We start from the raw sequence: 14,893 nt of genomic DNA on the forward strand, positions 1-14,893 counted from the left end.
TCCCCGTCTCATTAGTCACTTGAATGGCCTTGCCAGATGCTCTGGGTCTGGCAGCCGAAGTCCCTGCCCCCCAGCACCCATCCTTGCTCACCCAGGGCGTCAGGGCCGCCGGGGCCAGGGTGCCCCGAGCATGCCTGCAAGGCAGTGCCCCTCGCCCCTTCCCCAGGTGCCACGGCCGGGGAACTGGTCGGCTTGTCAGCTGTTCCTAAGCCGGGGAGCTCCTTGAGTTACAAAACGGAGAGGACATGGAAATTGAAACAGGAGAAGCCGCGAGCAGGGGCCAGAGGGCTCCTGGGGCAGCTATGGAAAGACAACCCAGCCAGAGCGACCACATTATTTATTGGTTCTCTTGGGGAGACATATATGGTTAGGAAAAGAACCTCTTCACATCACAAGACACAGCCCTGCTGTTGCGTGGCCCGCCGGAGCGCCACCAAACTGACTCAAAGACAACTGCGGGGCGTGGGAAGCAGTGAACAATCGCATGGGAGCATCGCAGTTATTCCTGCCCCCTGCCCCCCCCCCCCCCGCCCAGCACCTCACAGGATGCGGGGTTCAGAAAAACAGCGTTCCATTTCCCACCAGGGAGGGGGCGCCCCACTGAAGGGGAGGGTCTTCCTCGGGGCCACCCAGCCCGGCCACCCGGGCTGAGCCAGAGCCCAGCGGCAGCGAGCGGGCGGCGTGCGGTCCTGGAGCCCGAGCCACGCTGTCTCTACCCAGGGAAGGGATTAGAGCTGCCAGGGCCAGGAATATTTTGAGAAACAAAGGGAATTAGCCCCCCAAAAAAAGCCCAAAGCATTCCCACTACTCCACAAAATACCACCCTGGGCTTCGGGGAGGAGAAGCGCTGGGAGTGAGGCTGCGCAGGGGGAGGAGGAGAAGGAAGGCTGGCCAATTGGAAATGATGTCATGTGGCCACAGCTAAAAAAACCCTGGGCTGTTGAGTGCTGGGGCGTAAGTGCCATGTCAGTTGCCGGGCTGGGGAGTGGGTTTCACCAGGTTGGATCAAGTGGCTGTTTTCCTGGAAACCGGGCTTCTGGTTGCTAGGGCTGATAAGGGGGGGGGGGGGGCGGGGGAATGCTACCCCTGGCGTTCATGGGAAAACAGTTTGACATTGAAGAAGAGCTGGGACACGTTAACCGTTGAGAAGAAACAGAGCAGCCCCGGCTTAGTGGCTACAGCTACCAGCCCTGCAGGGACTCGGATTACCAACTGGGGGGTGCAGCGGGCCAAAGAATCAGATGGTGCGCGTTCCTGAGGCTGCGGGGCGGACACCCCCAAAGGACATGCCACCTAACGTGGATCTGGCTTCTCCCATTGTCCAAGGGGATCCGCGCCTCCCCTCTGGGTGGCTGTGGGCCCTTGCACCACACGTGGGCAGCCAGCTAGCCTGGGCAGTGACTCCAGGCCCCAAACGGGCGGCACTGGACATTCATTCACTGACGCAGCAGCACCTCAAGGCCGCTGACGAGAGAAGGATAGCCCGGGGCAATTAGGGATGATCTGCAGCGGAGGTGCAGGAAGCCCCTAACTGGGACAAAGTCTGCGCCAGCAGGTGTGGCCAGAGGGCTGTGGCCTTGGAGCCTCACTCTTTGCAATTCTGTGCCGATGGCAGGGACCATGGGGCAACCTGCAAAGGAAAACGGTTTTGGTGATTGAGGAAATAAAATCCTTTGGCGAAGAGCCAGGGCCAGCCTGAGTTACACTGATTTCTGCCCTGTAACAAACAGTGGTATAACTAGGTGCCTTTCTATTTCCATTTTAATTCACTTGGAGTACAACTCCTCTCAGACATGCAAAGCTCAGGCCCCTTACTGAAGATCCAAATGCCCCCCATTTTCTGCCGGCCTCAAAACATCTATGAGTCTTCCCACACACAACTAATGATTTTAGTTTTTCTCTCATGCCACCTATTGTGATCCGCGAGCTCTCAGTAGAGGATTAGAGAGAGCACCGAACTCAAGGGGGCAAGATCCTGAAGTACCATGTGTGGAGTCCCCACCCCCACCTCCACCGACACTCCGCCCCCCGCCCCCCCAGCCTCCCACGGTCCTGCCTTTAAGTTATCCCAGGGAGTCTTGAGGGCCAGTTCATTTGTCCTCAGCATGTGTTTCTGTTCTAACGATGGAAGTAGAAGCTGGTGAACCCCTACGACTTACTTCCCTGTCATTGCCGTACTGCCTGGAGTACTGATTGGGTTCCAGAGAGGCATGGAATAATGGAAGGAGAAGAGAGAAGAAGACAAAAGGAGAGAGTCTGAAACCAGAAAGACCAGACGGGAAAGTGGGGATGTGGAGGTGAGGCAGAGAGGGCACACCATGCCAAATGCAAAGTCGGATCAATCCAGATTATAAAAAAGGATTTAAAAGAAAGCAGGAAAGGATTGAAAAATTGAAGGGAAAAAAAGGTGGCCAGTTAGAAACAAGGCTATATATTTACACACACACACACACTATATATATACGTACACATAGATATTATATACATAATATATTTAAATATTTATAATATATAAATACATATATATATAAATTAGCAAAGGAATTAAAAAACAAGAACTATTTAATTATAGCAGTAATTTTTATCCCAGAAAAATGGTATGAATAAGCACTTTACAAATTTAGTCTTCTAAATGGCAGACAACAATCATAAACATGGTTGTATTAATACTATTGAGCAGTAAGCTCCACACTTTTTGTCAAAACTTTTTATAGAGCACTAATATATTGATATTATTGTATTGATGAATTTTATATACTTGGCTCCATATTAACTTGTTGGAAATATTATGACATTTAAAAAACAACATTTTAAAGAAAATATTTTAATAATTTCTCCTCTTGAATATTTATCTACCATAAAAAAGTTTTATAATTAATATATTCTTTATGAGAGCAATGTGATTGAATAATCTTAATTATTTTTGAAATCTTGGTTTAACATTTTGTGATACACTGATTTGAAGGTCTTTTTTTTAAGACTTATTTATTTATTTTAGGGCGAAGGGCAGAGGGAGAGAGAGAATCTCAAGCAGACTCCCTGATGAGTGCAGAGCTTGACAGGGCTGGCTCTCATAACACTGAAAACATGACCTGAGCTGAGATCAAGAGTTGGATGCTTAACAGACTGAGCCACCCCGGCACCCTGAAGGTCTTATTTTGATACTTGATTTTCATGATTTTATGATTTCAATGTCATACACAAAAATTATGCCTTACAAGGTATGTAGGTTCAAATTGGGGTCTTGGTACTCATTTTTAAATCCTATCTATCCTAGGCAAAGCTTTTTTATTGAAATTTGGCTGGAAAGGATTGGTCTTCCCTAATGTTGATTGGCTGTTATTAGAAATTAATCAGAAGTTGTTGTACTTTTGTACTTTTACCAAATGGCTTCAAAGCCCATTGAAATTTCTCATTTGAAAAACAGGGGCAAGATAGAAAAGTCTTTTTCCATATTTTCAAAGAATGCAAGTATGAGGTTTTATATTTAACACCTGTCATTTTTAGCTGATAGGAGGGAGGGAGAGAGAGAGAAAGAAAAGAGAAAATTGCAAGCACTGGAAATATTCCCAAAAATCTGTTTTTAATATGTTCTCTCCACAACATGATTTTCTTTTGAAAATTAATTATTCTTTCATTCACTGTTAAAATGTCCATTTTACTTCGGAGGTACATATTAGGATGTTCTTAATTTCTCAAGATTATTTTCTAAGATTTATTTATTTATTGGAGAGAGAGAGAGAGAGCGGGGGAGAGAGGCAGAGGGAGAGGGAGAAGCAGACTCCCTGCTGAGCGCAGAGCCCGACAAGGGACTCGATCTCAGGACTCTGAGATCACGACATTAGCCAAAACCAAGAGTCAGAGACTTAACTGATTACACCACCCAGGCACCCCTCTCATAATTATTTTCTAATAATTTATAACTAATAGCCACTTACCAGATAGAAAAGGTCAGAAATTTTGGAACACTCACGAGTAGGTTTGACAACTCGTTGCCTTGAGTAAGCCTCTATTTGGGATAAATATTTCATATGCACTTCTCATTCCATTAAAAGTACTGTAATATCGTCCTTTTTAGAAGTCAACTTCTGCATCGATGACACCCTAATAGCGCGTGAACTACATGTAATAAGTCGATGGCAGCAAACCTCTGTGAAAATATCACTGTCAACCTCTCAAATCATCAAATTCCCTCTTCCCTTACAGGTGTCTCAGGTACTGTGTGCAGCAAGGACCATCTGACAGGCCACATGAGACTGTCAATGTTAATCCATATATTTTGTATTAATCAACCTTAATGGATTTCATAGTTTCATTTTAAAATAAATATAAATAGAAGTTCTAGCATTTTTCACCCATGACAAACTCTGGGGACTCTGTACCTCTTTCGGAGACCACCTGTGTAGGGTGGTCAACAACTGAGCCACCCAGGCGCCCCTCACAGACTCCTGTCTAAACTTTATAGTAGATTAAGGCATCCCCTTAAAGCACCAGCAAGAAACAGTCGCCTCCGAAATGTTATTGTAAGGCAAAATACCTTTATAAAGAATGGTTATTTTTTATCATAACAATTAGCCAAATATATAAATTAACAGATATGAAATCTTCCACCACGTCTGCAGTATTATAAGAAATGTCTTACTCAAATTAAGTTAAATCCAGTTCCAGCCCCCATGCTATGGACTGAATGTGCCCCACCTTGAAAACTCATGTTGAAACCCTAAATCCCCAATGGGATAGTATTTGAAGGAGGGATCTTTAGGAGGTAATTAGGTCATGAGAGTGGAGCCCTCATCATGGAATTAATGTCCTTATAAGAAAAAAGAGGAGAGGTCTCTTTGAGGATGCTCTCTCTCTCTCTGTCTCTCTCACCCCCCACTCTGTCCCTGCCTTGTACCAGCCTTCCCCACCACCAGCCCGCCCCCGCCCATGTAAGGATACACCAAAAAGGTAGCTGTCTGTCTACAAGCCAGGAAGAAGCTGATCACTAGACACTGGATCTGCCAGGGCCTTGATCTTCCAGCCTCGAGAACTGTGCGAAATATATGTCTTTTGTTTGAGCCACCAATTTATGGTCATTTTTGTTAGGGCAGTCCAAACCGATTAAGACACCCCACTTTGCCAAGGGTGGTTAGAATGTCCAGTAGGAGGCAATATTCCTGCCCCACCAGCCTGGAGCATCTCACAATCCCAGGGTTCACTTGCTTCAGGGAAATGGAGAACTTTTCTTCAGTCCTGAATGGTCACTATTTCTTCTTTGCTCCTCATTGCCACTGCTAGGGACTGTTCTCCCATCCGGCATGCCCTGCGGTCCTGGGATCATCTTCCCTGGCTTGTATCTACCGCTCCTAACCCTCCGTGCCCACATGGCCCCCATACACACAGCCTACACCTCTTCAGGAATTCCAGCTTCTTACAAAACCTCAGGATGGGAGAGGGGATTGTCTTTAGGTAACCGGGAGAGCTGAGACACAAGAACTCCACAAAAGGAGGCCCCTGGGTCTTCCCTATGGGGGGAAAGGAAATTGCCTCTTTCTTTTGCTAGCATGTCTCCTAGGGAAGGGGATAAGCAAATATACAATAAAATATCTTAATTCCAGGGCTGAGATGGCAACAACCATAAAAACACTCTTTTTAATAGGAATGACTTATGATATAAAATGTGCATTCATTGATGTTCTGGCTTCCAGCAAAAGAAGCCAACTCATCCCAGCTTAAACAAAAACTGAGCATTATTCCTAAAAAAAAAAAAAGAATTAAAATAGGTATCTTGTCAAAGCAGAAATGGAGGCATGCCTCTGAAGAGATTGAAACCAGAAATGGGAAGGTTGCCAAAACCACAGCAGGATTTTTTGTGTCCTTCACCTATGCTTTCCCTTGCACACCTGCTTCATTTTTCTCTCTGCAGACTAGTAGAGCTGTCTCAGCTCCCCAGAATGGATATATGCAGAATGTGTTCATGGCTCCCAAGTGTGCATGCTTCAGTCCCCATCTAGGCGAAGGTTCACTCAATCAGTCTGTCTCTTTCTCTCTGTCTCTGTCTCTCTCTCCCCTGCCACCCCAACTTGACCCCCACCCATCCCTACCAATCCCCAAACTCCTAGGGAAGGGACTCTGATTGGCTCAGCTGTTCTCCCTCCTGGGTCCAATCAACTGTAGGCGGGAGGACAGGCTCATATTGTACACACAGGACTAGCAAGAGCCCAAGCTTAGAGTTTGAGAGAGTGATGAGTGGAGGAAGGTATAAAGAGGGAAGTGAAGCTAAAAATGGCGTCTTGTTTGGATTCCCCACCCCACCCCCACCCCTAGCAGAAGCTGTCCCTAAGACAAGGATTACAGAGTAAGTAGGTTACTTGGCAAGTGAAAGCCACACCAACTGGGGGACAGGGAAGTGATGCAGGGAGAGGGGGGACGCCATAAATATGCCTCATAAGGCAGTTGCTGCCATGGATGACTCTGGAAGGGAATGCTGGAAACAGCATGAACTACAACAAAATCATTGCACCTGAGAGTCAAGGGAGCTAAGGTTCATGTCAATTCTCAGGAGTCCTTGGTTGAGGGCCGTTCCTAAGTGGTATTAATTTATGGCACTTCCAACTTGCCTTGAGTATGAGGGCAGAGTGACCTTCTCCCGTGCCAGAAAAAGCCTCAGGCAGGGATGTGGACACTGAAAGCTAGAAGTCACTGGAGCATAATGAGGCGGTTGAGATCCAAAAACTGGGCCCTCACGGCTCTGGCTAGGCTTTTCTTGAGCAAGGCAGAAACGTCATGAGGGCCCAACTCCACCTTCCTCAACAACAACCCCTTGGCTTTTGCCTAACACATTTGTCTTTGTTATCCAGAATGATGAAAATGAAGGATATCCCAGGGCTACATCACATGGGAACACGAGGTGCTTTCAAAACAGGAAAGGGATTGAAAAGGCCTTCAAACAACTGCTGGACATTATTAAACAGAAGGGGGAAAAGTCTTCTCTTGGCTAACTCTATCAAACTACAGCAACTCAATAGGACAAAATATTAGCATGCTCCATTGTGCTTTGCCAGGTTCATGTGTGTGTGTGTATGTATAAGTGTATATATGCGTGTGTGTGTATGTGTGTATCTAATAGTGACTACAGCCTTTTTTTTTTTTAATTGACTGCCTTATGCTATAAAGGTTTTCAAATTGTGTCCCAAAATTCTGGTTATCCAAGGCGCCTGGCTGGCTCAGTTGGAAGAACATGCAACTCTTGATCTCAGGGTCGTGAGTTCAGGCCCCACGTTGGGTATAGAGATTACTTAAATAAAAACTTAAAAACACACACACACACACACACACACACACACACACACACACACACACCTCTGGTTATCCATGGAAGTATATTAATAACTCCACAAAAACAAATAGGTTTCTGACGATCGATGCCAATTTAACCTGCCTGGGTGTCTTCACTGCATTGCTTTTGTCCATTTTACATTTTTGCATTCTGTGTAGAGTTTCCACTGGAACAAGAGTGGTTTAGTTAGAGCTGCCATTTTTAAGGGGTGCAAAGGGAGAAATCACATAGTCCCATGAAAGCTCAAGGCTCAAAGCTCTTTTTCTTTTCCTGGAAAAGTTACATCAGGACTGTATAACTTTTCTTGAGCAGTAAGAAAACCAATAGTGTTGATATTCTGAAGATGATAACAGAAAAAAACATTTATTTATAGTTGCATACCTCATACATTAAAGATGACCAATATAGTAATGATTAAATAGTCTACATGTGTGTAATGATTAAGGGCTCTAAATATGTAATCCAATATAAAATTTATTTAGCACAGTGGGACTAAGTAATTTGCCCAGGGTAACACAGATAATACACTGATGGAGCCTTAACTTGAACACCCAGAATGACTGACCCCAAGGCCTATGGCCTTAACCCCTGATTTCTATATGCTAGCAATTGCCATACTTCCTGGGAGTTTTCTTCAGCTTCACCTTTGGTAGATACCATGCTTAGAACACTTGGTATTTCGGAATCAGAAACTTTAAAAGCGAGGTCTTCCCAAATCATTGTACATTGTCAGAGTCAACTCTGAGTAAATACATACAACTAAATGAAGTCAACTCAATGTAAACTGAGCTCACTCAGTTTAACTGCCACTCAAAGTGGCAGTTTGGGTGGACGGGCCAGTGCCTTTGAATATCAGCTTCTCCTAAACTTGAGGAAGGTCAGAGCAAGGATGACCCACCAAACAAGGGTGATAGGGGGTTGGTGGGCTATTGGCTTTGGATTGATGTTAAGCATCAACTATACCGAGTGCTCATACTATCTCAAAACAAGATTTGCCCTCTGTGAGACAGTAGTGCAAGCGCGGTGGGTGGCCATGTGAGGGAAATCATTGGTTTGAGGCTCTCCTAATTAGCTGCATGAACCTCTAACCTCCCCCATAAAACGCAAATGTCAAGATTATGGGAACATCTTGGCATTACCTACTTTCCCCTCCCCCAGCAATTTCATTCATCTTGCTCTACCCATCAATCAGTCAAGATGGCCAACGTGTGGCCACATGGCCTAGGCCAGGCCAGTAAGACCCTCTCCCTAAGCACACTGAACAGTGTAGCACCAGCCCAGAAAACAAACTGAAGCTGAAAATGGGGCTCAGTACTAAGGCTGCCGCCTTCCAAGAGCTCGGCCCTGGAGATGCCCCAGGAAGCTTGAAAGACCAGAGAAACTGATATACACCCCCACACCCGGCCCTATGGGAAAGAAGGAGAGATGGGTACACAGTGTGACAGGCAAATGGGGGCTAGGCACAAGGATGTAGAATGCAAAGTCTTCCATCTGTGCTGCCTTCTAGCCCTCACGGGCCCCAGGTGTGTCACTGCCCAGGCTGCCACTGCTCCAGGGGACCAAAATTCAGCTACTCCAGGCCTGGCCACAGAAAACAGACACATCAGGACACTGCTGGAACCCTAGAGTGGTTCCAAAATTGCATCAAAAATGCCTCCCCTCCCCACCACCCTAACACGTCTCAAGCATTAGATGGTCACATCCGAAAAAGACCTCCCAGGCAGGAGTATAAGAAGGATACACCTAAATTAACTCGGGCTAACTCTCTCAAGCTTTTCCCCTGGTTCCCCCGCACCCACCGCCGCTCCCTCAAGTTAGACACACACACACACACACACACACACACACACACACACACACACATTTTCTCTCGCTTTCTCTAGGATCCAGGAATGGCACAATCTAGGATCTGAGCTAAAGACCTTCCCTGGAGGTTCCCATTTCCAGACAGGGCACTCGATATTCCACAAGAGCTCAAACTCAAAGGGAGTAACAACCTGAGAGCGTATCTGAGATCAAAGAAAACACAGAACAGTCTGTGCTAGCTGAATTCACAGTAATGACCCGGGCAAGCAGAACTTAGAAACAAGCGTCATGCTTTCAATCAAATAGATAAAGGAAAATTTAGTAAAGAGCAAGTAGTCATAAATGAGAACTGATCAGAGACGAAACCAAGAGTCAGTAGATGGGGAAGGCCAAATGGACCAGTCTTTCAGGAGAAGAGTGAAATGGAGAACATGTGTGCCTTGGCCCAGGGATCCCATTCGGGACATATAGTGTTGCTCGGCTTCCCCCACCTGTAGCTGACAGTAAGAATCACCTGGGGCACTTGTTAAACCTGAGGATTCCACGGCCCCTTCAGGCCTACTGAGTGAGACTCTCCAGAAGAGCCCAAGAATCTGCGTCTGAATAAGTGATGCTCCCCCACCCCCCATCCCCATACAAAGTGATTCTTACCACCAGGCAAGACTTGGGTCTTAAGACAATTCTCACCCAGGTCAGCACGGGAGCTACGGGAGGCTGTTCCTCACCATTGGCTTGTGTCCTGGGGAAATGGAGACCGACAAAGGTGACCATCTCCAGGAAAATGGGTTTTAAGACATGGTGGAGAATTCTATGAAGCATGATGTGCAGCTTAGAACCACTGTGGACAGCAACATGGAGGGGGCACTTGCTGAGCAGAAGGGTAAGCCTCACAATAGTCTCTACTGTACAAAACCCATTCAGTCCATTTCACACATGACATAAACGCACACGTAAACCAAAGACATGATGTATTTTATACACATGCCGTGCTTCAGGTGAAGCGTTCGCATCCCCCCCACAGAGCATGCTGGCTGGAATACAGTAAGGGGTCCATGAATGCCTTTCAAATGAATGACCTTATGAATGAAAGAACCAGTAAGTGAGTCGATGATAGCCACTGTTGTCGACTTGCTTTTTCACAGAATCTCCCTTCCAACCCCCCAGATGTGTTTGTGTGAGTAACCTTGGCATAACACATGAAGGATGCAGGCCTTCGGTGACTATCTTGTTAGACCACGTTACATGGGTGAGTTGCACGGTCAGCTTCACGGGCATGCGTCCTGTGCAACCACACACTCAGAACTCTCTGCACGTATGGAGTACTCTGCCTTCACCGTCTTGAAATCCTTAATAAATTTTTCACAAGGGGCCCCACCTTTTCATTTGACACTGGGCTCTGCAAGTCATATAGTCTGGCCCCGGTGAGCCCCAGCCTAAATCATATAGCATCCACCTACAGGAAACCCAAAAGAAACTAAGACACCACCACTGAACCACAGGACCGCCTGGCGTTTGCGGTGATAACTCTCAGCGGCCAAAGAATTTCTATTCTGAGGATGGTGCCCTTCAGATCACACCCTTTCCTCCTTGCTTCTGTAGGGCTGCAACCCCACAAAGTCCTCTCCTCGGAACACACAGCCAGCCACGGAGAGAGCGTGTTTCATGGAAATTTTGGGCACAGACCGCACACACGAAGATAACATACACACAGTCTCACTGTGTAATATAGCTTGGAACAGTGATTGGGTTTCCACAGACATTTTCCATTCCATTTTCTGGAAGAGAGGGAGTGGAACAGTGTTTTGGAAAGAATGTGGGTTTGGGAGTTAGGGGAAGCTCAATTTGAATCTTCCTTTTTCATTTAGTTGTATAAACTTGGGCAAGCTACTTAATTTCTTGGAACCTTAAAATTTCATCTTTAAAGTAGGAACAACCATAAGACTGTTGGGAGACATTATCTTTTAAAGAGAGGAAGGAGGGGAGGGGCACCTGGGTGTCTCAGTCCGTTAAGCGGCCAACTCTTGATTTCAGCTCAGGTCCTGATCTCAGGGCTCCGTGCTCAGCGGAGAATCTGCATGAGATTCTCTCTCTCTCCCTCTCCCTCTGCCCCTCCCCACCACACTCTCTCTCTGTCTCTCTCCCCCCCAAAAAATAAATAAATCTTAAGGAAAAAAAAAAGGAAGGAGGGGAGGGAGGGACAGAGAGAAGGGAGGGAAGGAGAAAAGGAGAGCAGGGAGGGAGGAGGGAGGAAAGGCTAAGCATCTAGCAGAGTCTCTGAAATGTTATCAGCAAATGGGAACTTTATTCCTTGATCTTCTTCTACTCTCACTTCAAAAGACGGCTCCTTGTGGCACTCTGAATTTAACATCATTTTCCTCTAGTCCCTCAAAGCTTTAAATCCACTCTCGACAATCCCTACAACTACTCAGGGCAGAGGATATTCTGATCAAATCTACTTTGATCAGAATTTCTCTTTGCTTATTTATATTCTAATCCCACACAAATATTCAGGAGACGTTTTCGGACTTCTTTAATGACTCTTCACGCTTCCTGAACTCCTTTTTCTCACTGTTCCCCGTTATTTTTACACGGTCTCAGGCCCTCCCCAAATAATCCCCAGCCCACCATCCACAGTCCCTCAATCCACGTCCCCCTCCCTGATTCTTCAGCCCTCCTGGGTGGCAGAGAGCCCCTGTCTCATTTCCTGGCCTCCCTGCCACCTAGGGACAAACAGCAGAGAAAACCGCCCAGGTACACTTAGATAAGCGTAGCCCTGGGCTGAAAGCCGCTCTCCGTTCACCTGAGCTGGTGGGGAGGCAGAAAATACTGTTCTCCATAGGGCAAACATGTCTGGGTTTTGAATTCCTACTTGGCACTGACCTGGATCCTATCACCTTGTCATACATCCTTTGCTATAAAGAGAAGAGTAACAACATTCACCCACCTCCCAGGGGGCTCAGAGAACAACCAATAAATTGTTAGGAGTAAATGGTGCTCTTTTTATTATGTATTTGCTATTCCAGGAAAAACCAGTTACCCTATCATGGGCTGCCTCTTACAAGCAATTAAAAAAGGAGGGAGTTCAGGGAAGGAGAGATAAGGAGGAATTTCTAAACCAGAAAAAAAAAAAAAATAAAATGATTAAGTTTGTACCCAGTTTAAAATTTCATTTACCCTTGAGCAAAACGAAATCCAACCCAGTCCCAAAGATATGAGACTGCTTGAAATAATGTGGTCTATGAGGAAAGAGCCGACAATGATTTTTCAGTTAATAAAATTTCAAAGGCTGCTTTCGCTGAGGTATGAACCTGACTCTGGAGTATTATTTCCATTTCCAGATGTTGGTAATGAGGGTATCCGAGGAAGCTGCTGTCTGAACCGGGATATCGTCCAATCCGTAAATAAGCTCTGTGATGATGCGTAAGGTGTTCAGGGTACATTTTAAAAGCTATTTCGCATGCCATGCGGCTTCTCTTCTTCCCAGCTAAACACCCACTGCCGTTTTTGCTGACTAAACATGTCTTTAATCAGGAAAGTTATCTGGGCCTTTAGGAAATCAAACACCAAGGCCAGGTTTTCTTTTCTTTTCTTTTTTAACATATTAATCTCCACTTTTTGGCCCCATTGGTGGTTTTATTCCATGGGCTTCCACGAGTGGGGAGGAGTCCTGAATGCACTTGCCAGGGTAGTCAGGTAGTATCTGAACATTACAGAGAGGAGGAACCCAGGTTGAATCAAAAGGGAACGTGGGCCTCAGGAAAGGCGAATGGGTCATTAATTCATACTTGCTTTGTGCTTTACAATTTACAAAACCCACAAATCATTTCATGTCACTGATTCTTTATTCTGTGGCTTTCAAACCTTTTTGACCTTTATACATCATAACCCAGTGGGTCAGGCACACACACACACACACACACACACACACTCAGTCGTGCGCACGCTCACACGTTACCTTGTGTATTTTATCCATTTGAAAGCGCGAGCTTTCGCTGGGGCCAGAGGATGTTGCAGGGCCTGGCAGGGCAGCTCTAGCCGGTTCCCTGGCCTCCGGGTGGAAACAACAGCCCCCTGACTCGGCTGGAAGCTGGTGGCCATCTCCCAGCTTCCATTCTCCCAATCTGGCCTATGGTTTTGGAGCCCCTGACTCCCTGTTTAAATGCCCTTTGGCTTCAAATACTGCTCACTGTTCTCCTAGCTGAGGCTCAGCAGGTTCGATAGATACTAGAAATCCCCATTTTTATTTCTGCAGAAACGAAGACTTAAAGAGGTCAAAGGACAGAAGATCACACGGTGCGAAGTGGCAAATCTGTCACTCGGCCCGAGTTTTCCAAGGACAAACTCAGCAACATTTTCTACCACCCCACAGCCGTCTATGGGTCCAATGAAGTCGTTGGGTGTTTTGTTTATACGAAGTTGTACTAACTTCTACATCCAAAACTCTTGAAAATGGTCTCAGTTTTTCCCCTGGTTATCTTTCTCTCTTTGATTTTGTCAAATTAAATTTCATTCTTTCACACTCGCATCAACCTACCCTGAGCTTTCCTTTCTGTGAATTGCTACCTTTAGAATTGTTGACTTCTGTTAAAGGACACAGTTCTCTTGCTGTTTAGATGTACATCTTTTTCTTCAAGCTACGTTGCTAAGTTCCTTGAAGACAGGAATCCTCTTTCGACTTTCTTGCAGGTCTCCCTATTATATTTCTTAGCTTTCCTTTCTGTGGAAAGTTAAGTCATAGATACCCAAAAAAATACAGTTGCTCAAATAATCCATATTGCACAGTTGCCATTTTGCCAAGTATCAGGTCACAAAAAAGGATAAACATCAATCAGTTCATAACTTCTAAATTGTATGAGTGAAAAGATGACCCTCTCCACAAGGCAGTTTGGGAAAAGGAGAATTTTATTCAAAGGGCAAAATTCCGGTGTCTCCTCCCACAATGAAAACGGGATGCCATCAACCGGGAAAATAAGGGAAGTACATATAGCTCTGCCAACAAAGAAGAAAAGTTATCCTTATTGGATTCCAACCACCTGTACTAAACTCCTGCCTTCATTTTTCCTTGATTTAATTTCTTCAACTCTATCGGTTTTATATCATGAATATTTTTGGAAGGCACTTTCCCGCCCTTTGTGAAATGAGACAGTGTTCAACTAACTAAATACTTCCATTTGCACCCACCATGCACTCAAGTCGGGATCTAGAAAATGTTTCCCGCCACCTGGGCTTGAGCTCTGACCAGTCACTTAACTCTAAAGCCAAAACCTGGGACACCTGGGTGGCTCAGACGGTTAAGCGTCTGCCTTCAGCTCAGGTCATGATCCCAGGGTCCTGGGATCGAGCCCCACTTTGGGCTCCTGGCTCAGCAAGGAGCCTGCTTCTCCCTCTCCCTCTGCCTCTCTCCCTGCTCATGCTCTCTCTCTCTCTCTCTGTATCTCTGTGTCTCAGATGAATAAATAAAATCTTTAAAAAAATAAAATAAAGCCAAAACCTTTCAGACCAGTGGGTCTCCAAGTGTGGTCACCAGGCCAGTGACTTCAGCATCACCCGGAAACTTGTTAGAAATGCCCCTTCTCGAACCCTCCTACACTGTTGGTGGGAATGCAAGCTGGTGCAACCACTCTGGAAAACAGTATGGAGGTTCCTCAAAAAGTTGAAAATAGAGCTACCATACGATCCAGCAATTGCACTACTGGGTATTTACCCCAAAGATACAAATGTAGGGATCTGAAGGGGTACGTGCACCCCAATGTTTATAGCAGCAAT

The 14,893-nt window shown here is 45.8% G+C and overlaps 1 long non-coding RNA gene across 1 annotated transcript; it reads left to right on the forward strand.

The window, feature by feature from the left end:
* The first annotated feature begins 2,119 nt into the window (after nt 1-2,119).
* On the forward strand, nt 2,120-13,644 carry LOC141370123 (uncharacterized). Its single transcript, XR_012373883.1, has 3 exons — nt 2,120-2,297; nt 12,466-12,547; nt 13,380-13,644. It is a non-coding gene; the product is annotated as an uncharacterized lncRNA (long non-coding RNA).
* The last annotated feature ends 1,249 nt before the right edge of the window (nt 13,645-14,893 follow it).

The sequence above is a fragment of the Callorhinus ursinus genome, unplaced genomic scaffold, assembly GCF_003265705.2.
Source record: "Callorhinus ursinus isolate GAN/ISIS: 27379988/994484 unplaced genomic scaffold, GSC_fseal_2.0 scaffold26, whole genome shotgun sequence".
NCBI lineage: Eukaryota > Metazoa > Chordata > Mammalia > Carnivora > Otariidae > Callorhinus > Callorhinus ursinus.